The sequence below is a fragment of the Protopterus annectens genome, chromosome 4.part1, assembly GCF_019279795.1.
Source record: "Protopterus annectens isolate FY-2018-M chromosome 4.part1, PAN1.0, whole genome shotgun sequence".
Lineage (NCBI taxonomy): Eukaryota > Metazoa > Chordata > Ceratodontiformes > Protopteridae > Protopterus > Protopterus annectens.
Window position 1 is genome coordinate 534,356,211 of NC_056734.1, and position 6,245 is coordinate 534,362,455.

The following is a 6,245-nucleotide window of genomic DNA, read 5'->3' on the forward strand; positions in this document are numbered from 1 at the left end:
TAGAAAGTGTGAAGGATATGAACAATTATTAATTAAATACACTGCATATGTGTGGATTCATATATCTGATACTCTCCTGCGTAATTTTGTTCATTCTCCTTTTAACTGAGTATTCCAATTCAGGCCTTCAGGGGAAACAGTGATTATTCTGGGATTCCCCTAGCCACAAGACAGGGAAATGACTTATGGACAGGTTTATTGTTAGTTCACCTACTGCTTGTCTTGGGCGGAAGAACAGCTGTCCCAGTGAAAACACATGTGAACACATAGAGGGCAATGCAGATTCTACACAGAAGGCACTCTAACTGAGAAGTGAACCTCAGGACTAAGCTCAGTGAGACATTACTTTGTCATTATAATACATTAATCTTTTATGATATTTAAGTGGCATGATTCTGCATTCAAACTTCCTGTGCATTTGAAAATAGTCCACGTTTGCTGGAAACTTGTGTTTATTAAACATACTCTATACCAGCTTTGGTATAACATGTTACATTATTACATTAGGGGCACATTGTTTCTAAATTGCTAACCCAAGTGGGTACTAGATGAGATATTGATCCTCAGAATATCAAAATTAAAAATGCAAATGTTGGACACTATATAATAAGTCTGAGGTTGCAGTATTTCAGAGTACTACCCCCACTCTGAAAAATATATGAATATAATATATATATATATATATATATATATATATATATATATATATATATATATGTCACAGTTGTGGGGTTCACTACTCTTCCAACTTAGGGCTACAGGGAAGCGAACAGGGAAGCTAACCCACTCTCCGTGGCAAAACACGTTAAAAGCAGAAAAGCAAGTTTTGGCACTCTTTTTTCCTTTGAATTAGAGTCTGCTTTTAGTAATGTCTGGATTCACCTAATAAGGTTCTACACTTTTGTCAGGAAGATGGCAAAAGTTGCATGTCCCGAACACTAGTGATTTAACAATACTTCTCACATGTGCTGTATCATGTATTTCAACATATGATACTACAGGCATTGAGGAAGCACAAAGAAAAAATAATGCACTTGAAATTATTTTTTAGGCACACTTTTAGTTTAAATAGGACACTAAAACTAACATAAAGTTGCTTAAAGCAAGCATAATACTAACAAGAACTCATTAGCAAAATGAAAACTGAAGAAATTTGAAAACATACTTTCCAAAATCAGAAAACAGGCTGCCACGATAACTGTAGCAGAAATGTCTGCTTTCAAAATAAAACAGCTAGGAACCAAAATTAATTAGAAAATACAGTTTGTTATATTAAGGCCTTTTTTCATTACTAGGCATCATCAGGGAGCTCATACAGTTATATGTAATTAATAGCAGTCAGTTATATTTTCTGTGATTTTTTTTCATAGTTGTTTATCTGAAGTAATAATGATAGTAATGTGGCTTAGTGCTATGTATTCCATCATCATTTTTTAAAATAAGTATTCCAGTCAACTGTAAGATTAAAATAAGTGCAACATTCTTACCTTGTCCATGTCCTCAAAGATTATAATTCCTTTACAACTGCAGAACAAAGTAAACACAAGCACATTTGTCATAAGATGGGTCTATATTAGATCATCAAATGCTTAAAAAAGTGAATGGTGATTAATCGACGATTTTGAACTGTCAGAACAGCGATTTTTTTCCTAGGGAAAAAATCGCTGTTCCAACAAAATAAAAAATAAAAAACACTTTAAACATTAAGTGGGGGGCTGTGCCACCCACACCCCCCTGCTTAAATATACCAACTCCAAGACCACACTACAGTGCCGAAAACGGCAAAGTAACGAAGCAGCCAAGCAAATTCTTTCCCAGGGAAATAAAAAGCCGCTTCGATCTTTTGCCGTTTCCGTCTTTTGAGTTCGCCCAAGACGCATTCGAAAGAATGCATCTTTGGTCTTCTAATAGGGAACCCATAAGATAACTATATTATGAAATATATGAATAGCAAAACAGAAACATTACTAAGTTACATAATGAAACATAATAAGAAGCATTTAGAAAAAAACAAATGCACTATTTTAGGTATGCATGAATCTTGAGGTGTTTCAGAGATTTACAACTCTCCATATCACTCTAAAGAGGCACTGGACCAGTGAGGGTCATTGCAACCAAAGTTCTGACCAGTATAGTTAAGGTTATGGTCTTTTATTGTACAATGGCATTGCAAGCTCACTTTCATCTTGTATAAAATTTATCATTGTCTTGAGCATGTAGAGAGAAATGAAAACAACAGGGACTTTCTACAATGATAGGCCTGTAAGAAGGAGGAATACCATATTTGGTAACCTAAAATTGTTAATTTCTGGCTTTACTGCCATCTGTCAGACACAACCTTCCAAGGCTGACTCCACATCTTAGCCTTGCTATCAAACTGAGCACAAACACCTCTATGTCTGTGTAGTACAGCCATATTTAGGACAATGGGTGCCCTGTGCAATACCTAGAGTGGTGACCTCCTCAGCTTTAAGCTGAAATCCCCCCAATAAATCTGTAACTGCAGCAAAGAGCTTATACTAGCACCTCAGTACAGTTACAAACACACACACACACACACACACACACACACACACACACACACACACACACACACACACACACACACACACACACACAAAACTAAATGCTTTCATAAACTGCTGTGATATCAGCCACTTTAATGCAGTACCCTACTTATACCCCCATCTATTTTTAGGAATACCCTACTCATCACATCAATTTTAATGTAGTACCCTACCTATACCCCCTCTCTTTTAGGAATACCCTACTGATTACATTAACTTTAATGTAGTACTCTACCTATACCCCACCCCTCATTTTTAGGACTACCCTACTGATCACATTAACCTTAATGCAGTACCCTACATATATCCCCATCTCATTTAGAAATACCCTACTGATCACATCAACTTTAATGTAGTACCCTACCTATACCTCCCCTTTCTTTTAGGAATACCCTACTTATTACATCAACTTTAATGCAGTTTCCTACCTATACCCTCCCCCCCCTTTTACTAGGTGATCCATGGAGGCTAAAAATACACTCATGTTCCTCCTCTCTATTTGTTCATTCTTGCTTGTAGCAACATACACCCTAGAACTGTGTCATCCACAAACAATGGCCCATCCAAAAAAGCCATAGGTACACCATCTTAGGTACACTGAGGGTCATGCAAAACTCCTTCAAATAAGTTGTACTAAACAAAATACAATGTCTTCCCATCACTGGGTAGACATTATATAAGACTAGATAAATATGAATGAAGAACACAGAAGTATGTTGCCTACAATCATCTAAATACTACAAAAACACAGTACCCCAGCCTTCCGAAATCTTCCTCATAGAGATCTCATTTTTTACAGCCTCTTCTAGCTTCCAACACACACATCTAGCAAGCCTGACTCTGTTACGTAGTGGGAGGTAGCCTTGACTGCCAGTCAGGTGACCAGGATTCAATCAGTGGCCTCAGGACCTCTCCTTGGGTGGAAATATGGGCCAGGAGCTCAGTCAGCACACACTGGGTAGTGCAGTTTTTCTGGTGGAGACCAGGGAAAATGGTAACATGTGCTAACGTACAATAGGACAGGGCTGCTTGCTGTCAGCACCCCTAGGAAAGCTGACTAGCATAAAGAGTGCAGTACACTTCCCTTCCCTTAAAAACTGAGCATGTGCAGGGGATGTAGGGTGTAGAACTACCCAAACCACCCCTGCTGCCTGCTGTAATGATGTGTTTCTCCCTGTTGATCCTTGCCCTGGTGATGGGGAATGAATGGGCTGATTAGCCAAAAGGAGTTTGATGATCAACAGGTAGCAGGAGCAAAAACATGACAAATAAAGTCCTCTGGTTTGCTTTTTCCTACTCGTTTTTATTGTTTCACTCTCTATCCTATTTTTATGGAAACATATTTTAAAGGAGACTTTTTCTGTTGAGAACTGAATGATCAACATCAAATCACTGACTCCTTTTCTGAAGTACAGTGTAACAGCAGTAACTCTGAGATTGTAGAACTTTGGGAGAAAGAAATTTTCCCTTTACACTGAAGGTTGAATGTCCCCAAAGTTAGTAGGTATAGTGCAGGAGGGCTACTGGGATATAGGAAGGCATGTCCCTAGAAAAATAAGCTTTTTGTTAAATTCTGTGTTTGGAAACCTCAGCTATTTACATATCAGTATGTTGCCATAAATTCTTTCATGTTTAGCCCTGACATCTGTATCTATAACTAGGTACATTCCATTGAAAAAGCTGTTTGTGAAATCATGGTTTGGCTCTGATCAGGGGAGGGTTTTGAAACTGCTGTACTTCTATTAAAGACTGGTGATTAATTCTCAAAGTGCTGGAGCATTGTTTTTGGCTTTATATATATTTATATAGCTATATATATTTATGTGTGGGTGTGCATATCTATCTATATATATGGTTACCATGCATTTTGTTGAGCATTGCTTTGTTTGACAAACACTAAGGGTGGTAGATATTGTCAAATAATCAAATAGTCAAATGTTTAATATCTCAAAGTGCCATTTCCTTGAAAGTAGTGAATGGGGATTGGGAGGGGGGTCAAGAGTATGTACATGTTTGTTGGGGTGTTAGGATTAGGGTAAGGGTTAGGTAAGGATATACGTGTTCTGTGTTTGTATGCGAGTGTCTGTGTTTTAGAGTTAGGGTCAGGGTTAAGTAAGGGTTAGATCTTATGCATGTAGTGAGTGTTGGTGTGTTTGTGTGTATGAATGTACCCTGGGTAGTGGCAGTTTTACAGCAAGTTTTTTTTAAGGTATGGTGTGGGGGTTAGGGTTGGGGTGAGGGCAAGGTTAGGGTTAGCACGCATTAATGAGGTGATGCTGTGGGGGCAAAGTAAAGTACCTGGAAAACCAGGAAAGGGAGGGGTTATCATGGCCTAGATTAGAGAATTTTTGTGGCAAAGTAGTGTGAGAGAGGGTGTTGAAAGCTTAAGTAAGATTAGGTTACTTTCATCACTGTTTGAGTTCATTGTATTATTGTATTGTGAGGCTAAGGACAGCCATAGAGATCCTATGGTGGGGGGCAGAAACCATGGTATGAGGGAGAGAGAGGTGTTATTGGGTGATTTAGTGAAGTAATTGGGACTGAATGTATTTTTCAAGTATCTTGGCTAGGGGAAGAAAATGGCGATGGGCCTATACTTAGTCAGCCCACTTGACCTACCACTGTTACGGATGGGGACGATGTAGCATTTTGTTAAGAGCGGTACACAGGATTTGTTGATAGCGTTGTTAAACAATACAGAGACGTGGTAGGCTTTGGCCTCTGCTGCAGGTTTCAGATGTTCACCTGATATGTTGTTAGATGCTAGGGAGGTGAGTTGATGGTACAGGTGGAGACTGATTGGAGGGATAGGGAGTATGGAGATTTTAAGGGGCTGGAATTTGCTGTGGATATTGTTTTGGTTGTTACTATTGAGTATGGATGAATTGAACAAATAAAGTTGGAGTTATATGTATTGGCAATGTTTATGGGGTTGTTTAGGATCTGATTTACATAAGAGCAGAATAATTAGGGGATATCATAGTTATTACTTTGGAGATTCATGTAATATGTATATATCTGTTTTACGTGTTTGAAAGACCAAATACTCGAATGTTATTTTCACAAGATAATGATAACGAAAACTAAAATACCAAACTGCACATTTTTCCCAGGGCAAGTAAACACTTGCCCAAAATGTCACTAAAAACACACTGTAGTATCTGAAACCCACCTAGGTGGGGGGCTATGCCCCCCACACAGTCCCCAATTATATATACCAACTCTGGATTGCACTACAGTGTGGAAAAATGCATATTTCCCCACACTGGGCAAATGTTTACTTGCCCTGGGAAAATCTGTGCTGTTCGAGATTTCAGTTTTCCTTATTTTTGTCTCATGAAAATAATGTTCGCATATATGGGCTTTCAACCAAGCAAAGAAGACCCATGTTCAGTACTAGCAAGAAACTATGATCCCTCATCAATTCATCTAAGGCCAGCTTCGAAAGAAAAATTGCACAAGACGCTAAAGATAATCACAAGGCCTTCTTTAGTTATGTCAGGAACTTGAGTGGCAACTCCCATATATGCTCTGAGTTAGTGCAAAATGACAAAAAATACACTGAACCCACAGACATTGCCAACATCCTGGCAGATAGGTTCAGTGCAAACTCCCCCCCTCCCCACCAAAACAGCAAATGTCTATCCCAACAGAGTGTAGCCTCCCTGTCATCACAGA